The sequence below is a fragment of the Haplochromis burtoni genome, unplaced genomic scaffold (assembly GCF_018398535.1).
Source record: "Haplochromis burtoni strain Fernald_Lab_line unplaced genomic scaffold, NCSU_Asbu1 Contig_11, whole genome shotgun sequence".
NCBI classification, from domain to species: domain Eukaryota; kingdom Metazoa; phylum Chordata; class Actinopteri; order Cichliformes; family Cichlidae; genus Haplochromis; species Haplochromis burtoni.
In genome coordinates, this window is record NW_024582372.1 from 4,177,472 (window position 1) to 4,203,789 (window position 26,318).

Below are 26,318 nucleotides of genomic sequence, written 5' to 3' on the forward strand. Positions count from 1 at the left end.
GTGTGTGTTGTAATTTTGTTGGCTAACCTTAACAGACTTACCCGTTAATGTGGTAACATACACAAGTTCTGAGAGGAGGGGCTTGAGTGTGCAGACATACACATGTACTCTACATGCCTCTGCAGACTAAGGTCAACGGTGCGCTCAGATACAAATGATTCTCATCTAATATTAATAGGATATGCTAAAAAGGTAGCGCCACAGCAGCCCAGAACAGAGCAGCATGTCTGACTGACTGTGTGTACATGCATGCATTTTCCTGCCAAGCACTGAGATAAATCACTCTGGAATGGAAATCAAATTCAAGAATATTAAAACCCACTAAGATAACATTTTTATGAAAAATAAGTAACACTGTCCTAAAAGCTACTTTCAGCTGTTCCCTTTTTCACAAAGGGTTATCACAGCATGTAGCTCCGCATGTTTTCTTTGATAGATATTATTGTTTTTAATTGAAAATTTTTAGACTGAACTGGGGATCTTTCGCTTGTTGTCAAATAGGGCTGCCACAAACGATTATTTTGATAGTCGACTAGTCACCGATTATTTTTGCGATTAGTCGACTAATCAGATCATGCATCCATTGAACATAAAACGTACAGCTTATTGCACCACCATGCTTACAGCTTTAAGTGTATAAGGTATGTGCTAACTAAAAATAAAGACAAGATGATAGTTTATTAAATTTTAATGAAATCTGCAGATTGTTTCGGTGGAGTTTAATAAACTCAGTCTCGTCTGCTCCTTGCTATCTAAAATATAACAGGACACCGGAGTATATTCTCGAGCATCTCACACTTCTGATAATCAGTTGTCTGCTTGACGTTTATTCAGCTGTGTAAAAACTATAACTTTCATCTCAGCCAAACCGATTTACTCAGGAACAAATAAAATACTGAAAAAAGCCAAACAATAACATTTTTAAGTTATCTAAGTGACTTATATCATGTTTAACCTGAGTAACAAAAGACGGCAGTGGATTTGAAAACGATTTGCTGGGAGTCCGGGGTTCTCACCGGCTCTAGTGAGCCTTGAATCCCGGCTAGCTATCGAGCTAGTGAGTAACAGATGTCTCCGAAAACGTTGGAGCACTTTTGAAAATATGTGGTGTCCTGATAAACTGGGAATATATTTGAAGTGAAAATATGTGAAACGTTTATTTTGTGACCCAGAAAGAATAATATTAGTAACATTAAAAATAACTAGCTGCCGCCATTGTTGGAAACTGAGCAGGGCCGCGATGGGTTGCGCTATGAATTCTGGGACAGTTTCTTCTTTTAGGGGTTTAACAGCAGCTGGCATCCTTGTGCATGCAGTGCTGCCATCTTCTGTTTCAGTCCGTTATTACACTCTTAAATCCTACTACTTATTCCTGCGTCTTTTGGGATCTTACAAAGCTTCAAACGACGTGTCGACTATTAAATTAGTCGTCGACGATTTTGATAGTCGACGTAATCGTGACTAGTCGACTAATCGTGGCAGCCCTATTGTCAAATATGTAAACCACCCCACTATGCAGCCACTATAGGAAACCTGTCCAAACCAGGGGAGGTTTCTAGTGACGATGACTCAGACCTTACAGGATCAGTACATGAAAAGGAAAAGCAGAGTTAAAGGCGAGTTAATTCTAGTGCTAATATCCAACTCTACAGCAAAAAGTGGATAAGTAAGAGAAAATGTCAAGGGAAAACATTTCTAAAACAAAAGAATTTCTTGATTCTTTTGACCCTGGGTATTAATTATAGATAAAACAGGATTTAAAAGAATCTTTTTGGGATCCTGGAGCCCAACCAAGAGATCCACAGGACTCATCAAAACACAAAATGAAACTTCTATAATTTCATGAAAACTTCATGCACAACCTGTTGCAGGAAGTTTGGTAAGAATCTTTTGAAAAGCTAAAACTTATAACCCTTTGAGAGTTTTGGCTAATATATTATTTTAATACAATTAAAATAATATCTACTTAAGTTTCTATACAATTAACTATAATTTCTACATTTATATCTACATTTTGAAGCAAGAAAAATAAAAGTTTCTCTTACATTTGGAAATTACATTTTTTACAATAATCAATCTCTCCAATCCCTGAAAAGTGAGAGTTTGGGTGTTTTTTGTTTTTTTCCTTAGCACATGTTCTTACATGAATAGACAGATTGAACTCTGTCAGCTAATATGTTCATACTCATAAAACGTGAAGTTAACATGGCACGGGTGTACATTTAGTATACATACATATGGTAGCAATTACAAGCGTGCATGTGCCTCCCTATCTTTCTGTGTCTTCATGCATGTGTGTCTGCCAATGTGCGAAACAGTCACCCGTTCTTTGAAACAAAAACAACCACTTAGGAATGAACAGCAGCGCTTGGGAGACATCAATATTTCAGTCAGGTGTGTCGAGAAAGAGAGAGAGACAGAGAGGGAGAGAGAAACATGAAAGCGGGAGTGAGGGGGGGACCCTTGCCATTCTAAGGCATTCCCATGACTGACGGAACTAGTAAGGTTGCGTATGTGTGTGTGTGTCTGTGTGTGTATCACTGTTAGCGCATGTGCCTTTCCCCCATACTCACCCCACCCCAACGCTCACCATTGTGTGTACCACCTCTGTCACCTTTCCTCTAATCAGGAGTTTAAATCAATGACTTTGTCCAAAACTATAATTGCCACTCCTTAAACTGCTTCTCTCGCAATATGCTTTCACCAAGAAACCACTCGGCAGCAGAAATACGCCTCTGCGTGTCGTTGTGTGTGTATGTGTGAGCTGGATTAAGAGTATTTTCTCATTACGCCGGTGTCTGAACAAGTAGAAAGTGCTTCTCACATTGTTTTACAGCATCCTGAAACCTCAAAGCTCAGCACTAAGCAGTATAATACCCTGTAGTCCTACACAGATGCCTTAGTGGAACTCTATCACGTCACAAATTGCCAGAGTCATTGGACATAATTTATCACACATCAAAAAAAATTACATGTTCCTATCTAGCTCCGCTTACCTAAAAAATGTTCCCAGGACACCAGATTGTTTGAATATTTACCCAAATTCCCTGTTTGTCTTGATGAGTCTACAGGAGTGGCTCTCAAACTTTTGCTCCACTTCAAGAGATGAAAAAAGTTCTTACACCCCACCATACGATGTCTCCATTATTCTGAACAACAACTAAAAAGCCAAGAATAATTGTAGTGCAATAAAGGTTAGCACAATAGCATCACAAAGCTCTTGTTTCGTCAGTTCCCAACATATATTCCAAGTTAATTTCACTTTTTTTCTCCTCCTTGGTTTTTCACAACCTCCTTGCAAACGCAAGCCCATACAGACCTTCATTTCTCTGATGAACTTAACTTTATAGACATGCTTTGGAATTTACCTTTCATTTAACCTTTATTTCATACTGTTTCACACACACACGCACGCACGCACACACACACACACACACACACACACACACACACACACACACACACAGTGATGGCAACCAGGTACCATGGATGGCACTAGCTTGACCATCTGAAGCGACTGAGGTTCAATATCTCACTTGGTTGTCTTCTTGCCATACCAAGAAACGCAACTGTGAGCCCTCCTCCTTGAAATCTAGAGTACGAGGCAAGTGTGTGTGCTTCAACTGCCAGTCTGTGTTAACCTTGGTTGATGTTCCATTAACCAGAGACAAAGGTTTCCTGAACCTGACGATGCATTAACAAGAGGAAAAAACACACATACAAAACGTTGATCAAGAAACGGAAACATCATCACGATAAATACCACTGCAGATATAGATCGCTGTAGGTAGATAGATAGATAGATAGATATATAGGTAGATAGATCATTGCCTGAGTTGCCTGATTCTTTCTGCACGTCTAACGAAAAAGAGGGACAGATAACAGAAAGTGACGGAGATGAGAAAGCAGGGTGGAAAGAGAGATGGAAATAGAGATGGAAAGAGAGATGTCTGGTTAACAAGGTGCTGAGCACGACAAGCCCTGGGGAGTCCACGCTCCCTTACCCTCTAAGATTAGACATCTCTCTCTCTGTCGATCCCACTCTCTCTCTTGTTTCGACACAAGGGGAACATGCCACTATCACAGGGGGACGCCCCGGGAACCATGTCTCTCTCTTCCTCTCGCCTGATATAAAATTGTTAGCTTTCTTCTTGTCTTTCATAGTTTCCACTGTCTTTCTACTTTATATTTTCTATTTATTTTCTAGCATGTCATTATAGTTCATTTGCATAAACATTTAAATTATACATATATGCAAATCAACCATATGTGTTAATTTGTACCATCTCTGCAGTGTTAAATCTGCTAATATAACGTCAGTACAAAAAAATGAATGTAAAACACTTTCCCCCTCCCTGGTTAGAGGTGTCCTCATGAGTGCATTTTTAAATAAGTTTGGCTAAATCTGAATCAACAAATGGGTGACTCCAAACTACTTGCACGAGTGGATTACAGCAGAAATGGTGTGTCTTTTGTAACTCTTCTGAACTTTTTCCCATTGCCATTTTTTCCTAAATTTTGAAATCTGTTCCTCCTTTAAGTCTCTTTTAATTGATTACGTGTCAATGAACTTCTTGGCTCCAAATGGTTTGCTATCAGTCCTAATCATGCACTGCATTATAAGAAAAGGTACAGGAGGTCCAAATTTGATGTCATTTCTAAAAATTAGTCAATATATATATCTTACGTTTTTAAGAAACACTTTCACACTAGACAAAAAATCTTAACACACACATTTCCACTCAGTGTAGCAAGATGCAATATGCATAAGACCATCCTCTACTTTTTACCATTCCTGTCTGTCCTTTTCCTTACATCCGCTCTCTCTCAGCTACCTACAAACCTGTCTAGCTCCCTCTCCTAGTTGTTTGACACCTTTCTCCCACCTGAGCATCTCTACGTGTCAGGACAAATTGGCCGAGACTCACATCTTTCTCTCTTCCTCGCTCTTTCTCTCTCGCCCCTTGTCTGCTCACCACTCAAGCGGAGAGAGAGAAAGAGCAAGCAAGAGACAAAAAGAAAGAGATTGATAATGTGTGGAGAGTGGGGGAGGAGGAACAATATGCATCAGAGGAAAGACTGGGATGGTGAGGGAAAAGATGTTATGATGAAACACAAAAGAGCAGGAGATGGAGACTGTCCAGAATATGTTTTCCTTCTAAAATAAGTAAAAGTGAAATTCCTTCAAAAAGTATTAAAATAACTTATCCACTTGTTCCAAAAAAGCCAGTTTTCCAACAATCTACACAAAATAATGACGGCAGTGTTTTGTATTTATATACAAAAACATGTCTGCATTATTTCGTACACACACAAACACATACTGCTTTCAGTCTATGGAGATATGTCTCTATGAGCTTCACAAACTCAGCTTTGGGCACTTTCTTCACTTTCTACTGTTCTGCCAGATGCTGTCAATTTTTGTCAGATTAAATCAGAAGTGTATGCTAACTGCCATTTTGAGGTTTGTCCACCTCAGGCCACCAACGTCTTGGCTATATGATTTTGTCCACTGTCTTCCATCGTCCACTACTGGAGCAGTTTTCTTGTCATTTTTAGCATTTAAGACTTCTGAACAAAGTTTATCAGACCAGATCATCTTTTACTATTGGAAATATATAGAATACAATTTGGCTAACTCCAGAGTCAGACTGGCTCCGGCTTTCTAGGCATCACAAGACAAATAAGGAAATGTCAATTATCTGAAACTTCGTTAAATTTAGAGGGGTCTTTCAAGAGGTCTCACCAACGGGCACCAAATCCATTTGGACAAAATTGGATAGACCTTAACCCAATCACAGAATTGTGATGTAATCCTGCCCCAAATTACTATTTTTGAAATTTCCAAAAGTTGATTCTGTTCATCTGGACATTGATTCTTCTTCACTGAAGAAGTCACTTGGATGACTCACTTGGATGAGTGACGAAACGTTTCTCCCACAAAACGCTACGTCCAGATGAACAGAATCAACTTTTGGAGATTTACTTTCCTGGATGATTGAGAATGCATCAAGATATTTTTTCCACCGATATTAATGGATACGTTTTTGTATTTATTTAACAGCCTTTTCGTTATCAGTTTAAAAAAAACATTTAATGTTTTCACGATCACATATTTTAATGCTCTCCAACAAGTCTCTGACCTCACACACAATCACGAGTTGCATGTAGATTTACTCAGAGCTTGATCAAAATAGCAAATCTACACTTAAATATACTGGTCCTTGTACAGATTTCCCTATGCTACAACTTAACCACTTGCTTGCAAAACTGTTGCACTTGGATTTCAGCTTCTGCTTTTGGACTTTTGTGTAACAGTTAGAAAACCCAGTCTCCCAGTGTTTGTGCCATTTTGGGTTCTGGTACTATTTATGGATAACTGGACCTTTATAGCACATTATTCCCATGTCTTTTGGTGATCTACTGTAGACCTGTTAGACTGCTGTGGTCCAATTTCACGCTGCACCTCCACAATAAAAAGAATAAAATGACATCACATTGACATAGGGCTACGATACATAGTCACTGAGCTATACCACAAAATGTGATGTATGTTTCAGCTGGCTTACATTTTTAAATTCATACAAAAGAACTGTACATATGAAAGTCTTAAAATGTGGGGGAGGATGAACCCAGACACAGGGATAAAGATATGCCAGATAAACTTAGGACATTTGTGCCTATGTGGTATATGACCTAACCATCTGAAATGCCACCTGTGAGGTGAGAAGAGGGGTGGAAATTAGAGAGAAGAAGTTACACCAGTTAACAGAAACAACTGTTACTTTGACTGTTATGAGGGGAGTAAAGTTGGAACAGTATATCTGAGTAGAAACGTGGTCTGAACAAGGACAGAGCAAGTCTGTGCAAGTGCAGGGAGTACTGGAGTGAAAGGGAATGGGAAAGCACAGCAATATCCTTTATATGATAACAAGAGATCAAGTTCACAAGCTGAAAGAGCACGCTCTTACATAAGAGTTGAAATTGTAACCCATAACTAAATGCACACCGGTCTAGAGCCCAGTTGATGACCAACTGGCAACCACCAGTTGCTAGGGAGAGTGGTGGCTGGCAGTCACTGTGAAATCAATTTCAGAAGCCCCAGTCATGCACGCCTAGGGACTGGTCAGTGACTCCCTGGTAACCCCCTGGGTTCTACAGAAAAATGTGTATTTTCTGACTAGTTAGTGAGTGGTTGTGGAAGGCTTGTTACTGTGCAGGGGTGAAGCTGGTCACAAAGAGGTTTAAGGTGCTGTTGTGAAATACTCCCTGCGATTGCTCACTAGCAGATTGATGAGGTCACCTATAGTTTGCAAGGAGGATACCAATTTCTCCGCAAACATTCTCCAACTAGTTGTTATACGATAGTGAAACTGTGAAGAGCGTAGCATGAATTGAGAAGAGAGACTGTGTGCTTTAAAAGTAAAACGTGTGCTATCTGAATCATGTTGATTTAATTAGTAAGGCACTTTTTGCTTATAACTTTTACTTTGAAAGCAAACATTCTTAATTTGCAGCTGACATCAAATTTTTTTCAGTTTCATTTAATTAGTTAGCAAGTTGGCTACTGACAATTCAGTTGTAGTCTATACAAACTACAGGTAACTGTGGCAACTGTCACAGCAATTACAGAGAGCTTCTTGGTGCAGTTTCATCTTTGAAGTCAATTTCACCCAGTGACATCCAGCAGCCTTTAACAACCACTCGGCAACTGGTCAGTGAACGCACATTTGTCCCTAGCGACTGGAGGTTGCCAGAGGGTAGCTGACTGCTCTTGTAGGCCTGGATTGAAACACATGAATAAAACTTTCACTTACAGTATACTACATAATTTTTATTACTACATTACTCACTTCCTCTCCAAGTCTGATGACTAATTTGCATTGCATTGCTGTTTGCCCACAGAACTTTCCACTCCCAGCAGCGCATTTTCAAGTATGTGACATCGCGCTAATTTGCCCTGCTTAGTAAATATGGCCTTAATTGAGTGTGTAGCTGTGTGAATATGGTAATGTTTAAGATATGTGCATACGTTGAGACACAAGATGCTGTTGAGATTTCACAAAAAAAGGCAAAAACTTGATTTCCAAGTCATCAAAACCTAACAACTCCCCTCCCACACACACTTTAAATATACACTCAGACCCTGAAGTCCATCGCACATATTGTCAAACAAATGTTTTCACTCACGCTAGTGTTGTTACAAAACATCAACACATCACATAAGCAAATATAGTCTCTCTGTCGCAGACCTGTACTTTCTCTTCCGTACTTCAAACACACACACTGGCACACACAAACACACACACACACGCACAAGCCTATAGCATTGCGACAAAGAGATCAGAGAAACGGGCAGAAAATAATAGAATCTTCATCCCAGTAATCCATATTCATTCTTCTCATCCCTCCTCGCCTCATTCCTCCCTCCCTGCACGCCACGCTTCCCCGTATCTGACATTCAAATGAGTTGTCTTTTCTCCCTTGTTAGACACACACACACACACACACACTCACACACGCATAAATGCATAAACACTCACAGTCTCGCTCTCTCTCTCTCACACACATGCACACACCCACCCAAACATACACACACACATACTCATCCTCTTTCTTGGATACTTTCTGCCCCGTTGCACCCGTGATGGCAAATTGAGCGCCTCCCATCTCTCTCTCTTCCTCTCACTCACCCCCTCTCTGTTGACTCCTCTCATCTTTCCTCCATCTTCTTCTCGCCTCTGCCCCCCAGCCCCTCCAGACCCTCTCTGCCTCATGGTGATTTTACCACAGTGGCAGGTAGGGTTGGATCACAAGGCAATGAAGGGAGGGAAAAAGCCTTTATGTGGTGAAGGGGTGCGTGTCTGACACACACTTAATACATCTCACTCACTGCTATACATTTTCAGAGGAACACCAAATAAAGTGGAAGAGTTTCTGTAAGAGGGAAACCCTACTGGAAAATTTTATATAGCAAAGATGGGGATATTTTTTTCTATCTCTCAATCTATCTATTTCTCAATCTATCTATCTTCCTTTCCTCTCCATCTGTCTGTCGTGGTCCTATTAGTGGAAGATGAAGGTGTGATCATGGTTACTGTGTGCTAACAGGGAGCGTGCTGCCACGGATGACAAATATTACACACACATGCACACACAGGCGAGCAAGGAGAAAACACTTGGAAGATTTCATCACTGCTTGTAATTATGATCCTGTCAAGTCCACAATGTGGCAATCCATAACGACACATGCACATGTGGACACACTCATAATCTGTCATACACACGCACAGAAACGAACAGACACTTAACATATCTATTCATAAGTTCTCATATTCATACTCTGAAAACATACTTATTATTCAGTCCTAAGTACAGCAATATACACAGTCCTAAACAAACAGAAACTGGCACAAACACAGACACAACAAAACAGAACATAGTTCAGTCTGTAAGAGCTGATTGTGCTGTTATATTTCACAAGATAAAAAACATATCAGGGAAGCGTAAAATATAGAAGTGTAAGAATAAACTGCAGTGGCTACGAGTAACAGTGGGTTTATGTTTCATTCTGCTGGGATAATGACAGTTATTGTGTAATCTTATTAAGTTGCACTAATTTTTTTTGCATGGAATTGCATCTGGCCACACAGCTATGGCTGGCTGTGTGTGTTTGTTTTTATATTTACGTGTGCCCATGTGTGAGTGTGATGACATCTCTGTCTCTAGTGTTGACACTTCATGTGTCAGGGGAACCTATTAGAGACCCTCACAGCCTAACCCCACACCTGACCCCACCCTGATGTATGTGCATGCATGTGTGTATCTTCTTTTTCTTCAAGCCACAAATGTTGCTATTGTGTTGTCTATTTTTCCTTAGTTTTCTTCATAAAATCTTCGGTACACCTGTCAGTGATATTTTATATAATTGCACAATTTAAAACATTTCCAACATATTAAAAAGTTAAGGCTTTCTGTCCAGTAGATGTGTGTGTTAAATTATGTGTAAGATTGTGTGGCTTATGCCTCTGAACTTTCAAACAATCCTGATGTCTGGGATCAGGTCTCTGGTTACCCCTGGATATCTGACCCAAAGACCCTATTGTCACATATAAATCTACTGGGCAATGCTGGGAGTGTACTGGTGTGTTTGAAGTATGTGTAAGTACACGTTTTTGTCTAAATGTGGGTGTGGGAAAAGTAAAAGAGCGAAAGAAGGAAACACAACGAGAATCTTCAGAGTTTATACTTTTAAGTGTATGTGTGCTTATACTTTTTTTTTCTTGCATTCCCTTCACTGCATGTTTTTCTCTTGAAGGTCACTGAAGAATAAATATCAGTTAGGGAAAGGCTTCTTGCTTGTATTCTTAAGCAGCTGGCAAAGGAGAATAAACAGCACTTTTACCACACGTAGATAGTGTGCAAGGCTTAATGTGTTGAATGTCAGTGGATATCAGTTGGCAGGTCTTGTGCCGCACTCTGCTCTACACAGTCAACACTGCATTTAACCCCTAGATGACATTAAGAACTCATAAGCTCACACGTGCGCTGTGTGTGTATGATAGCATATGTATAACTATGCAGAAACTGAAAATCCTTTTTTCTGAGATGGGGAACAGAGAGACAGAATTGAAATCAACACATGTACTGTATTAGATATTGTTATTAAATAATATTTTACCAACTTACAGTAATTCAAACACATCAGTCATGAAAAAGATGATAAAGTTTTGAACACTAGGGCCTTTGGATATGCTGCCGGGGAAAGAATATATTTAAAATCCAGGCTGCATGATCATGGCCAAAGTTATTATCATGATTACTATCAACACTGAGATCACAATTATTTGTCAAGATTATTCATGAGTTTTGTGACAAAAATATTTTTATTGGCGTGTCCATGTGGTGTGACATTCCTGCTAATGTACAAATCTGTGCATCAAAATTTGGTCCTCTTTACACACTTAAATCCAGCTGATCCCTTAGACAAACATTTTTAGACACTTATCTCTGGTATTTGCTTTGGTGGTTTTAGTGCATTTTGGGGAGTTTGATGGATATGCCGATATGCATATTCCTTGTTAGTACCTCTAAATCTGACTTCCTTCCATATAGTCGATGATGATCCGCTTAGAGGGACATGCTCTTCAAACTGCGTGATGCGAGGAAGAGCTGTGACTGTCACCTGACTGGGGTCAGGTGGTTATTTAAGGTGTGTTTCATTTGCTTTTGATTTGCATTCTATTGGTGAACCACACATTTTCAATATTGCTTAATCACGTTGTTTTAAGTCAAAATCATGACTGAGGCTTAAATTCGGTTAACTGTGCTGCCTAGTGGCAGTGGCTTTCAGCCTGATGCGATAGGGGGAAAAAACAGCACAATAAACGTAATCTTATGTTCCTTTTTAGGTCATATAATATTTTTGTGATCATTTCAGTAAAAGTTGTGAACTGAAATATTCAGATTTGGTGTATTTTACTGCAAATTTTAAATACACAGCAACAATGTCATAACCAGGAGAGATTCAGTGCTCTCTCCAAAGACATTTGATCAGGATTTCCATCCCAAAACTTGAATTCAATGTAGACCGCATGTGACATTTGGTTTGACACATTTGACTCTTTGTGAACATGTGTAACTTTTTCTTAAACAGTTGTTTTTGTTTTTTACTTTCCCCACTTATATCATTATTGTACTTTCTTTTTTTTTTTTAAACTGGAAGAAAAAAAGTTGTCAGGGTGTTTCTCTCTGGTAATAAGCTCCTGTGATTATTAGGTAAATGAAAACAATAGCATCATCTTAATAAACAGCTTAAAACAATCAATCCAAATAATTCAAGCATGACTTCTGTTTTTTTCCTCCTGCTAATGACTTCACTAACGTACAACCGTTCTCATTTCATCCCTCCTTCTGTTCTCTACCCTGTCTCATTTCAACATTCATCTTCTCTTACCATATCTATTTCATACCAAATTTTGCCAGTTTACTCAGTGTTTCCCTTCTTAAACCTGATTTCCTCTCTAAGTCTCCATTGCTCCTCCAAACTAATTCACTGCCACCCTTTCTCTTCTGTACCCCATCTCTCCCCATTCCCCTTTCCCTCATCCTCCCTGACAGAGACACACACATGCCCCTCTTCCTGTCTTGTCTCTCCGAACTCGCTCAAGCACAACTAAGCCGAGGGTTTGAGTCCCAATGAGAGCAGTTAGGGCAATCAGAGCTTTTCACACCCTCTGATGTTCTTAAAAGGTGGAGGGATCAGACGCCCCCGCTGTACCACGGCACTTCGCTGACATAGTACACAGTCACAAACACACACGTTCTTACAGACACGTGCGCACACACATGCACACACAAACACTCAGAAACCAAGTCAAATGCTTACGTACCCAAATGACTGCACAGATACTCACAACATAGTACAGCACACTCATGCATCCACATTCACTTGAAATCCAACATCCATACATGCACAAAAGGTCACATGAAGACACAGGTATAAAAGCACTATGATGAGCTGGCTAACAGAGAGCATACTGACAAACAAACAGCAAAACAACAATATTAACAGCAGAATTTTGGCTACTGTTTGAAATCAGTTTCAAATTTTACGTCTACTAAATAACACTTCACATTAGAGAAGTGCCCTGAAGAACTGTTTGGCTTTGCAGCATGATGAGTAAATGTCACCATGCCATAACAATTTTGCTGTGTATATTTGTGAGCGTGTTTCAGTATTACTTGAGCTACCTAAAAACAGACAAAATACTCAATGTAACCATAGTAGCATCAGTATTTTAATTGATGTTTTTAAATAGGAAAAAATGCAGTATGCAATACACAAAGGAAGTAGACCAGCAAGGTTTCAGGTGAAAATGTTTGAGATAGTCCTTCCTGGTGTATCATTTAGGTCTGTGGGATCAGGTGTGCATGATGGTGTGATATAGAATGCAGTTAGGAAACTGAATGTACAGCTCCACGCTCCCCATAATGCGGCAAAGAGCAGTGACGCTATCAATTTACACCGTAACGGACAACACAGTCACTTTGCACCAAAGTGAAAGACACCAAGACACACACAGTGAAAGACACACACAGAGCACAGGCACAAAGTTCAGGGGGATTAATTCACTGCATCATGTCATCAATCCTACCTTACCCCCTACTGTCAGAAAGGGAATAAAAATTTGTAAAAAGGGAAAACTGAAGTGTGGTGCCCTTAATACAGTGCTAACAGCTTCACCTTCTCTCCTGCTTTCTTCCCTTTTTTGTTATCTATTTTCTCTTTTTAGTTTTACCTAATTTTCTCCTCCTTTCACTCTCTTCTACTTTTCTATCTTCTGTTCATCAATCTACCCTCTCCTGCAGCCTCAGCCAGTCTGCCTTGATGAAAGGAGGCTCTTAGTCACATTGGGGTCAGTTTGTACACAAACACACACATACACACACCTTCATACACAAGAAAAGGGTCATCCTGGCAGGGTTACGCTGCACAAAGTCAGCTTCCCATAATGTGGCTGCTGTTGCCTGCATCACACCCTCATGATCCAATTAGGAGCCTCGATTCCTCCAATCAGCTGCTGTTTCAACCAACGGGGTAGGCGAGCAGGAAGAGGCAGGCGGGCAGCGCCAATCTCGTAAGTGCTTTTAGGGGATTAGAAGGGTGGAAAGTGGAGAGGGAGGGGAACAACTCTCTCCTCATCCTTGGTGCTCTTGTTTAGTTGCTAAGATCAGAACACTACAACACCCCTTAATTTGTCACACAAGTTTTCAGTGCAATGGCTGCTCGTCCGAAATAGAAGAAATCAAAGTTTGAAATTGTGAGAAGAAAACATATACGTTTCGCAATGGGAGATAATTAGATATCTAGGGTGACTGTGAGTGGAACAAAGAAAAGAAAAGGAAAGAGGGGGTTGTACAAACGAAAGACAGGAATTAACAAAACCTTTAATGCATCCAGAAATTAATTTAGGGTGAGAAGAGGGCGAATTAAGACTCAGGAGGCGCTGCAGTACCTTTTGGCCTTGTATGATCTCTATGGGTTCTAGTAGATACACTGAAAATATGAATTATATGAGATAAATGTATAACATCTTTAAATCAAATCATTTTAAACTACTGCTTTGGTAAGGTGCTATGAATACATTTCTGGGGTCTTGAGAATCACTGTACATGCACAAAGAATGTCGCTATATCAGTGTTTCCACACATTAATTTTGCAGTGCAATAGCTTCTGGAAAAAGGGAAATAAATTGAGAGCGGGATAGAGAAAGACTGAGAGACAGAGAAAAGTCTTGATGAAGTTCAGATGCTTGTTATCGAAGCTACTAAAGAGCACAGAACACCACAGACCTAGTAAAATAATCACTGTTTTAAAAGCAGGAAACTAATAGACTGCAGGGGATTATATAAAAACGAAATCCAAAACACATTTATATATGTAAATATGAAGACATATTCTAAAAAATAATGCTTAAAAAGATAAAAAAAACAAAACCATACACACATCTGGCACACGACAACCTTGCATGCCTCGTGCTAATTGTGTAGCCTGTGCAGCAAGTGAACGTGTTATCTCGTGCTATCATGTGTTCTCTTAAATAAACAATTTAGTGAAAGCCAATATTGAGATCTCTGAAGAAAACAATAGATGTTTCCTTCCAAGGCTTTTAACCACTATCCACAGATAACGCAAATTATTTGCACACAAACTCCTGTGCATGTAAGACAAAGAAAGAGTCCAAGGCATAGAGGCAAAGTACGTAAAAATGAGTGTTAAAATATCTTTAGTCAAACATGTAATATCTATAGTTGATAGCATGCAAAGTGTTTTTTGTGTAATCACTGACCTCTGTCGAGACTTGCACGTATCGAAACTACGCCAACAGAGCTTAAATCATTTTTTGCTCCTGAACTGTAAGTTATGCTGACCTGTAGTTACATAATTAATAAAGTGACAGTTCGTAATGCAGTTAGGTCCTAGGAATCACATCCAAATGTGCTCAGGGTGCCTTCAGTTATTGTGATCTTTTTCATTTCAACAAGCCGCCTGCTGACCTGAGATCAATTATATCTGTGGAGACATTCACAAACAAATTCAAAACCTTTTTGTTCATACAGGCCTACACTCAATAGATGTGTGTGTGTGTATGCGTGTGTGTGCGCATGATTTTTTGTTTTTATTTTCTGTGTTAAGCACATTGAATTTATTTTCCTATTAGAACAGAAATCCAGTAATCATGAATAGCTAGGTGCGATCTGTTACAACAAGAAAATACAGTAAAACATGTTTCATCACTGCTCTGATTCAGCATGAGATTAAGCTTTAGTTTTAGTCGCCATGTCTAAAATATAAATGCATAACAGAAATCACTGGGTTAAATTTCTAGCAGTAATGAAAAACACTGCATGAACAATAAACAATTTCTATCATTTTAACAACAAAGCGTTGAAATGATGTCCACATCACACACACACATCACTGTCCACATCACTTGGTGTCCACACACAGTTTAAAACTATGTGTGGACACCAAGTACCAAGCTGATTGTTCACCTCAAAAGCCAATCTCCAGAGATATACCTCAGCAGGCAAAATCTGTTTTGCTCTTGCCTTTTTAATGAAGTGCTAACGGGTCATACAGTTGCGGTCAAGATATTTCTCAACTTCAACAAGTTTCTTCTCATTCATTCCTCACACTAAGTGAGGAGAGGGACCAAAGACGAGTCGGGCTATACAAGCAAAAAGGAAGCAGAATAAAACAAATTATCTAGAGTCTGCAATTTTGGCCTAAACAGCAGCAAACTGTTACACGTCGGTCTTTTGTTCACCTTGAGCCTGTACAATGTCATTTAAATTATGTTCTTCTCCAAAACTTGAAAGGTTTTGGCAAAAACTATCCTTATCCTGAGCAGTCATAAGAAAAGCAATTATTAACCAACATTAATTGTTATCACAGTTAGTAGGCAGCAAGTGGCCTGCTTCATTATCAGTACTGCTTGATATCCAACTTTTTTATTTACTTATAAAGGTCAGCATTGTTGTGTTTATCTGCATGTTTGTGTTTTTCTGTATGTCTGTCGGTATAGGCTTGTACTTACCACTCTGCAGGTTTTATCTTTCTCCTAAGCGTTTTGCTTGAGGCGTCAGGACCTCAATTAAAAAGAACTGCTTGTAGCAGTCATGAGCTTGATGCGTGTGCACGTGTACACACACACACACACACACACACACACACACACACACACACACACACACACACACACACACACACACACTACATCTAAAGTATGAATATTTCACTTTATCTAAGTCCCTTTACCTTGGAATGACCTGATTGTCCCACTATATGTGTGTATGACTTAATTTCCATAGAGGTATGTGGAAGTGCATTCAATCTAGTGCTTGAGCAAATACATGGAAACTAATACAGGCACAGAGGACTTGGTCCAATGACATGGAATATTTAGAACATTAACACTCTCCTTTTTGTTAGGTTTTACATATTGGTCTGTTAATGATGCAGTGTTTGTCCTACATTCTCCACACTGCATGTTGTAATACATATATAAGACATAATCACACCACCATCTTCACCCACACTTTAAACATTCCCTAAATAATACTGAACACTAAAATTTTATTTTTTTAGGCAATGAATCAGTTCATTTATAACGAATAATACATTAAATCAATTAAGGCAATAAATCACAATAGGTTCGTTCTGATATGCTTTAGAAACAGGAGACTTCAGCTGTGCACTGCACAGTTAAAAATCCCTCTAGAGCACTTTATCTTACAGCATTTACAGGCAACTACATTGAATGTTACTGTGTACTGCTTGTTGTCTTTGCGTCCTTTCAAACAGATGATATTTGTACTTTTGGGTATATTTTTTCTATTTTAACAGCAACACTGAGTAAGTTTGTGCAGACACACACACACACACACACACACACACACACGCACACACACAATAACATAATGAAATTAACAGGGCGATCCCTTTTTTTCTAGTTCCTCTGTCTCTCTTTCTCCATGGTCCATGGCCCCAGTAAAAAGTGTCTCAAAAAAATGTTACACACATTCTGTGTGTGCATTAATCAACTGTGGCAGCCACTCTCTCTCTAATTACCAGACTTCTAAAACAAATTCCCTCACTCGCCCGAGTTCAGGCACATGTAAAATCAGGCAGCACGTGTAAAACAAGTAAGATTATGAAGGAACGTGGTTTGTAGAAGGCACACCATGTATTAGAATTCAAATGGTTTAGTTTAGGACCAGATAAAAAGCAAGAAGTACCTTTAAAGTGAGCAAATTATGGTCGTTCCCACTTCTTTCAAAGTAAAACAACAATATAAACAAATAAAAAAAGACCCCACAGCTTCCATTCTCTCAATATTGCTGCTACCAACCATATCTGTGTCCTCTCTGTCCCTTCACCCTGTGCTTGCCAAAACACTTCGCCTTCATGTTAACAAGAAAAACAAATAGACCCAGTAACATGAAACCTCTCAATGACAGTTACTCAGGGGTTCTGCTAGTGTATTATAAGACTGGCAGCATTTCTGTGCACTATTTAGAGTAAGCACAGTAGATCATTCACAGTTATGTGTGAACAAGGTTGACAAACAGCAGATTTTATGCTGTTCACTGCTATAGCCTATGTTAGTTGCTCTTGATATTGTCTGCACATACCCAGCCCAGCTATTCCGTTTGTGCCTGAGACACTGAACTGTAGTGGGCAGATTGATTTAAAAAAACAAAACGTAATTGCAACACACTAATTCAGTCTAATATTTGGATGTATTAATTTGGTACATTTTTATTATAAGTAGACAAACCATGTTTCAGTAGAGTTAGACATTGGTATCAATTTCAAAATCCTACATCACCTCATTCTCAAGTTATTGCACTCATAAGATTTTTGACTTGACTCCTGACCTTGACCTTGAGGTCAGAGACACTGAGATTCAAACTTGTCTGACTTTTTTAGTAGATGCATACTAATTTGATACTCCGACGTTGCCTCATTCTCAGATTCATTCACAAACTTGGTTATCCAAACCAACTTGCCCACCCGTCCAGCACAGTGACAAACATACCTCATCAACCTTTTACGGTTTAGGGGAAATACTTGAACAGGTATATCCCTATCACAGTCTCAGTCTGAACATATACAACAACAACAAAAACAGCCCACCTTGACTCGCCATCCCCTTCATGGATTTAAAAGACTTTTCTTCTCATTTGCCCTAAACTTGTTCAGGTGATGGGTTGTAAAAGGCACCATACTTTTTGCGCATGCTTCTTCCTATCTCTATGAATATTGGATATTAGCATCTACAGTATACCCCAATCTTCATTAGTGACCACATGCTTATTTCCACCCTTAATACGTGTGGAAAGTGCTTTCTTCATATCTTCTCATGATTGTAAGTGGCTAATCACATTTTATGCAGCTACAAAGAGCTATTGTCTGTGAGTCTGACTCTGCCTACCATCCTAAGTTGCTGCAAGTAGAACGGAAAATGTATCAACTTTTCTCATTTTCTAACACTGTGTTAGGGTTGACGTGACGAATCCTACTTCCGGGCCTAAAGTAGTCTGCGTTTAATATGGCTTTTGTGTTGTTAACATCTTTAATGTTATGTATTTTCTTCTATTTAATCTCAAAAAGCTCCTAAAACAGTCAGTGATCACTGTTGACCTCCCTCGGCTTTTATTGCCGCTAATCATTTATTTAAGCTCAGTTTTTAAAACCTTAGGATGTAACTACAGCCCAGCCCATGCAGCAGTATATGAATGACTAACCTCGTATTGTGGATGGATTATCTCAGTTGTTCTCCTGGCTGAAGTTTGGTCCTTTTACAGCATCCTGCCATGCGATTACATTTGTTCCTGAACACCGAGAACACTCACGTTAACTTTTATCGAGTGGAAAAAAAGTTAGCTTGTTTATGATATGCTAACATAGCTGTGTCACAAGCGGTCACTTAGCACATCATTGTATACCAGCTAGCCAAACTTCAGTAACCCCACAAACGTCATTGCTGTTTAGTTTTCTGTCTTCATTTATGTTGGAAGTGATAACAGAGCTGTACGTTTTAATTTGTTTCCAAAACCCCGCAGTCAGGACATGCTATATTGTATTTAGATAGAAGCTAGCGAGCTAACTTCCTGCTAACTGCTAATTTCGTTAAATGTCATAAATTCCGTTTTCATGGATGCCTGGAGGTTAAACTCAATTGTTACACCTGGTAGAGCAGAATGCTGATCATTTTATTAAAGATGAAAGACTTTAGACAGTTTTCAACTTTCAGTAATGCCATAGTGATCGTTTGATATATGGACCTGCAGCAGAGTTTAGGCGCAGACACGGCTAGTGACGTCAGACTGAACAACCGGATAGACAACATCAGTACTTTGATGTGAACAAAGGCTAACTAACATTCCTCTTATTTAAGCCACCTTATCAGGTTGTGAACTTCGCGCCATATGAATGTGTTGTGCTGCTCCAAATAGGGTTTTGGTTTTTTAAAAAAAACAAAACAAAAACTGCTGGCCTTTATTACAGCGAGCAAATTGAAAAGATGTCAGAGGTGGTAACTCAGAGATTTTTTGTAACCGACTCTCTTACATATGCATTTCTGGGAGTGTTTTTCTCAATACCCACAATGCAGGGAGGGGAATATAAAAATTAAGCTAGCAAACAGATATACTAACATTTGTGACACACAATTAACTGTTAACGGTAACAATATTTAAGACAAAAAAAAGAAAGTCTTATATTTTGTGCTTAACAGTTTAGTTTTTGCTGTGCAGATGGGGGATTGCAGATTTAAGAGCAACTGTAATGTTCATTTAATTTATTTGGAACGCCAGAAAAAGATGTGATAAAAAGTATAAATTACCAAGCCTCAGAATTCTAAACTTGCTCAATTAACTCAGAGATGACCTAAAATCTCTAACAAAAAGGATTCATCCAATAACAATGGCAACAAAATTTCTTCCATGTCTTCGATTTTTGGTGTCAGGTTGTGCAAAGTGAAATGTCTGGATGGACATCAGGCATTGGCAGTCTTGCCAATGCCTGATGTTTTACCTGATGGGTAAAACAGTTTTTTATCCTCTGAATTGATTGGATCGTTTTAAGGTGCCATATGGTTTTGTTGTGATCAATACAATTACATGTCTACATTTTAAAAACACACTTTCTTAATATCATTTCATTCTGTTATAATTTCAGGACCATGGACAGTGCACACAGGTGAACCTACACAAATTCAGCTGCATACACTTTGACCAGATATGGTTGTATCTTGCCATGTCCCCTTAGGTGCAGCCTTTTTTGCACAGCTAACTCTACTCAGCAATTAAGCCAGAGTACTTAAGGCCACATACAGTCCAGTGAGCCTTTGTGATGCAGCTTGTGAACTTGTGTGTGGTACCCTTTCTCTGTGTGAGAACCTTTTTAACTTATTGTTTTGTTTAGTGACCATTTTTCAGTTGTATTATGTTTTCTTTCCTTTGATAGTGGCTTCCCTGTGTATTTCAGTTTAATAAAAAACCAAACAACTTTAACAATTTTTGTCTCCATAACTTATTTGTTTTTTCAACACTTTTTACTTACTTTCCCACATCCCATGGACTTTTTTAGAAGGAATGTAAGTATTATTCATCTGTCAAACAAGTTAAAAGGGTGTGAATAGCTTACAGTGCTACAATTATAGAATCCTGTTTCAATTATAATAATTCTTTCTGCCAAACAGTCGGCCTACATTCAACATATACTGCTATGACCTATATTTCTTTGCTGTTAACAGGTTAAGCCAGTCCTGCTTGTCAATACATTTTCTTAGTTTGTAACACTTGTACGTTTGGAAGGTTTGGCATGTCATACTGAAATTAACTGACTGCGCCTGTATGTAGAGAAAAGCACAAAATTTGTAAGTCACCTGTAAAACTAATTTGGTGATTGTGTTGACATATTATGTTGCACCATTTAGTAAATCTGACCCATCGTGTTCACTTTTCAATAACTCAACCCCAGGTTTGTTTACTTCTGATGCAAAAAAAAGTATTTTGCTGTGCTAATCTATGGCCAGCAGAACCTACTCTAAGGAAGCTGCTATCCATCACGACTGTTATTATTCCTTGCCAGATCGAAGTGGCATCTGAGGATGCTATCCTTTCAAAAATCTGTCATCTGTTTATACCACCTGTTAACATCACCAAACACTTGTCTAACAGCAATCAGAAAAGCTACTGAGAGCACTTTACCTTACATTGCACATAGAAGGATGAAAAAAAAAGGAGAAAAATTTAACTGGGCAAGAACAATCCAAAATCTGCACTACTCACCCATCCACCACTGTCAGTCACATTCAAACTGACAAAGGCTGGGATTGTGAAATAGACATTTGTAGTTTTCTGACTGATGAATATCCATTCAGGATTCACAATTCTATTCAGAAATAACATGATGTTTGAAAATTCCTCCACACATTAGGAAGTGCCAAATGAAGAGAACTGGAGAAAGTGAGAGAGGGAGATGAGTATGTGTGAATAAATGATACATATGCTTCCTTTTATATTTAAGTGTGTCTCTGTCTGACTGTGCCAAGCACAAAAATTATGGTTGGCACAGTGGGGGCCAAAGGGTTTAAGATGCTGGACTCTTGGAACTGACTTCCTTGAGTCTTGTTGGGGATCCTACTCATGTGTTGTGTTTCCCAACCATCTATCTCCTTATTCTGTCATCTTTCCAATCTGTGCCTCTAATAGCCTAAAAAGAGCAAATAAACATTTCAAAAAGAATCCATTACATAAAAATCTGTATTAATAAAATGAATGATTAATTTAATGACAGAATGACTGAATGAAAGAGCTGAGAGCTCCGCTCTTACCAGGGTAATCAGCCTATTGATCAGCTCAGCTTTTCTCATAGAATTGACCATTTCTTATAGATGGTCAATACTTGGGCCACTTAGAGGTGACTAGGCAGTAAGAAGTCTGTTGCTCCTAATGAGCGTGGAATTGAGTCACATTTCAAAGAAAGAACAACATAGTGACTGTGTTCCAAGTTCTCCAATCATGTCAAAAAAAGGATCACTCACTGATTTTAATAAATTACTGTCTTGCTCTATCATTAATGGAAAGTAAGTGTAAGTATTTTCTTTTACTACTATGCAAGTGCAGATTTTATACTTGATCAATTGTGACAGCCAAAAAAACAGGATGAAATGCAGAGGTTAGGACACACACACACAGCTGAGTGGTGGGAAGGGAAGGGAAACTTGAGTTGAACTAAGAGTGGGATGACAGGAGTCCAGGAATAGTGGCAATCAATGGATGGAAAGATGGATGGATAGAGGGAGGAAAAGAAGGTGGGGGGGGAAGTGGAAGAGTTGAAGGGAGAGATGAGTGGTCTCCTGGGTGGAGTGGTGATAGTCTTGCTGTGTGTGTGTGAGACCAAATCCTTTCCAAACTGAAGGGAGAACAATAGGAGGAGAAAACCCACAGGTAGGGGAACTATGGGGGAGGAAACGAGAACAGAGGAGAGTATTGTGCATACTGATATATGTATCTTTATTCAAAACACTATGAAAAGCGTCTGGAGGCCACAACTTTTTATATTGGTAACTCCTAAATATTTATTTATCAAAGTCAAGCACTACTTCCCAGCAGCTCTCATATGTCTACTTTATTATTAAGGATTTCAAGGAGTAATTAGAGCAGATGCACCTTGCCTTAAAAAGGGCAGAGTGGAGGTTTCTGGAACAACTTCACCTACTTCCAAGATGCATGAGAAAAGTATAGAGTCTGATGAAGTTAAAGCTTCAGCAACGCTTTATTTAATTGTGCATTTCAGCTTGTGGCCTTCATCGTCATGCTTATCATCAGAGTTTAAATATCATATATACAAATAAAAATAAACACAACCAATCATGTACATGAATAAATAAATAAAAACAGATAAAGATTTTTTAATAAAAAATAAAATAAAAACGATGAAACACTAAAGTTGTGCTTTATGATACAAATAAAATATAGTGAAATAATAAAACTATAAAAGAAAATTAGATTAAAAAGACATTTATTAGGAGCCACTATCTAAACGTCTTAAATGATACTTCATTCATACATCCTGGAACAAACTTTAAGATCCACTTTAAAATCCATCCTGTTTTTCCTGAAAGAACTTCCATTTCTTCCTCCCTGGTTGAAAGCCACAAGTTGTCCTTCATACCACATGTGTTGCTGGCGCATTAACCTTGTAAAACAAGGGCTAAAAAGCCAAGAGTGGGAAAAAAATGTACAGTTTTATCAAATCTAATTTTAGGCTGAAAACAAGCAGTGGTGTATGTCGGCAAATCGAGGAATGGTGCTAAATCTTACAACACAGAATTTCCTCTGAGAAACCTAATTCACACCAAGTATCTGCAATCAGTTAAAATTTATGTCTCAAAATTATGATTCTCAAAACAAAAATTGCAATAAAATGGTATTAATCTCCACAAACACTGTCTGTACGAGGTCTTAAAAAATAGACACGATCTATCAAGCGTAAAGCAAACAAGAGACATGTGAAGAAGCGGCATAAGTGGTGCTTTTATGAAACTCATGAGTTCCCAAGTAAGGGTAATTTCTTTCATAAGTAGCATGCACAACCACACAACCACAATTACTACACACAGAGACACACACATCACTAGAATAGCTGTAAAAACAGGTATTGATGAGAAGGCCTAGTCAATGACCATCAGAGGAAAACAGAGACCGCCATTAGCCAGCCAGTCAATTGCTAAAGCATTCTGGGTAATTCTAGCGCACACATACACCCAGACATGGGGATACACACATTGACAGCAAGAGGACACCCCTCAGGGACATCTTAACCACGTACACACATATACACACACACACTGAGACAAAAATTAAGGCAGGATGGCTTTTATACTGTCATGCTTTGTCCTTTCATTTTTCTATCTTGTTCTTTTTCCTCCATGCTCTTTATATCTGCCTTACTCTTCCTCTGCTTTTTAGCTGTTTTTTAGTCACTCCTTCTTTCTCTCACACCCAATGTCTCTCTCAGGGGTAAAGTGGTTGTTGGTTGCTCCTAGGGGGTCTTAACCAAGTCTCATTAGTGCAATAAAGTAGTTTGTGTGTGTGTGTTACTGTGTATGTGCATGAGTGGTGGTGATGATTGTGCATTAGCCAGCCATCTAATCAATGGGAAAAACCACTGAGCCCGGGTCCCTGCTTATGTTACCATCAGAGCTATTTATACGGAAACACACGTGTCCAGACACGCAAAAATCACAGCATATGGTTATGTGACAGCCATACGCTGTCACACAAGGATACGGGGAGTTTGACTCATGCCTTTCAATTCATACTCAACTTCAGCTTCAACATGACAAAATTTCTTTCCACTGTCTCACCCTCCCTCCGCTCCTCTCCCCCACTCTTATCTGTCTTTTCTTGTGGGAGTGAGACAGATTAACGTCAATGCTGGTTTTACTTATCATACTGTAGCCAGCACAACCCTCCAAGCAACAGAATGGGAGCAAACTGCAATACAATCAACACTGGGTGCAAGCAAAGTTGTACTACAACTGCAGGACACGTGCAAACACTGCATGGCAACATATTGGTTGGCACCCTTTTACTAATGTGTGGCATGGTTATGGTGGTTGGTTTTACTGATAGATTTAGAGCTGCCTCAAAATGCCAGCTTGATTATCTTGGGTATTTTGAGGTCCTTCTTTCAGACCTCAAAGTCTCCAATTACCTATGACAAATAAGCATATACGAGCAACATACAACTGATGATGATAAAACAAACAACTCTTTTGTCCACCTACTGTAGGTTTGATACAATTTCTGATATAGATGAGTTTCTTCACTTTTCATGCACACATTTACAAACACAAACATTAACACACAAACCGTTAAAGCTTAATGAAGCAGAACTCAGCCTGGTGCCCATTAGCTTCATAATTAATAATTTCTCCCTGCCTCCTAACACACTTATCAACTTGCAGAGGAGGTTGCATGCATGTGTATGTGTGTGTAATTAAGTGTGTGGGGTATGTGTGTTTGTTTGTGCCTGCCAGTGTCTGTGCACTTTGGCAGATAAGAGATGTAGTTGGTAAGGGAAGTGGCATATGCGTGCAGACATGATCGTTTGCATGTCACTGTTATGTGAAAACCTTTAACTCGATTCAAACTACCGGCTTTTAAATGTTTAAAAGTTGACACTAAATTGATGGACAATTAATGTGAAAACAGTAGCAAAAAAAGAAGCAAATTATAAGCAGAACAGTCTTAAAAATTACATACATGAAATTACATACCACCGTGGAGGGGGATCCATTGTGTATTCTCCATTTCCTCTTTCTCCCTTCTACTTGGAACTTGTTTTTACTGCTATGATCTATAGATTATCCGAAACGTAAAAAGAGACAGCGAGACAGAAGGAGAAAAGCAAAGGGAAAAGAAAGAAAACATGAAATTGTTAGAGAGCAATATCATAGGCCCTCTTATCTAATTCAACAAACTCTATTCCTTCCTTCCTTCTCTTTTTTTATTCCGTCATGTTTCCCCCATTCCTTTTCACTGCACTCACTCTACCTATATCCCCTTCTTCACCTCCCTTCTCTCTATCTCTGTGAATAGAACATCAAAAGCCTCTGAGTTAGATGGGGAATGACAGTATTTGCTATTGGTATGCAGGAAGACATGTCTGCTCCAAAGTGTTAGTCTAAAGGCCTCGGCTAAGTGTTTGTCAAGACATAAAGCCATTGTTCTCGTCTCCTCTCCTCTCAGATCTCAGACCTCTCCCTTTTTCTTTCTCCATCTCCTTTTCTCGCACCACTTTTGTACTTTGATGGAACATTTTACTTCAGTGTGTGTGTGTGTTAAGTGTATATATGAGTCTAGTATGAGAAGGGTTTGTGTGTGTGTGTATTGTGTGTGCCACTGTGCCTTAAGAAATTAAGCAATGCCGCACAAAACATTTCTGTTTATTTTTCATAAATTTAGATATTTCCATAACAAGCTGTATCCAGTAAATTAACTACAAAAAAGTGTAAACCTTGAACATACGCTTACTCAGGATAAAAAGATTTCCTACATGAATAGGATGATGGACCTATGGATTCTTCGATACCCAACATCCACAATGACGGCGAAGCAACTAGTAGCTCAGTGTTCCAACATTCGAAAGAAGGGACTGCTCTCACAGCTAGAGATTGACGAGGTACAACACAAATATTGGAAGAGCATATGGGAGAAGGACGCAACCCATC

The 26,318-nt window shown here is 39.0% G+C and overlaps 1 protein-coding gene across 3 annotated transcripts in view; it reads right to left on the minus strand.

Moving 5' to 3' along the window:
* Nucleotides 1–26,318, minus strand: part of esrrga (estrogen-related receptor gamma a) — a 162,220-nt gene that overhangs the window by 86,574 nt on the left and 49,328 nt on the right. Inside the window, exon 3 of one of the 3 annotated variants that reach the window (XM_014340141.2) lies at nt 25,365–25,444. The exons of 1 other annotated variant lie outside the window; for it this stretch is intronic. The gene's annotated coding sequence lies outside the window, so the exon portion shown is untranslated. Of the gene's footprint in view, nt 1–25,350; nt 25,445–26,318 lie in introns of all 3 variants that reach the window. One more of the 3 variants, XM_042214261.1, reaches the window with a different exon arrangement.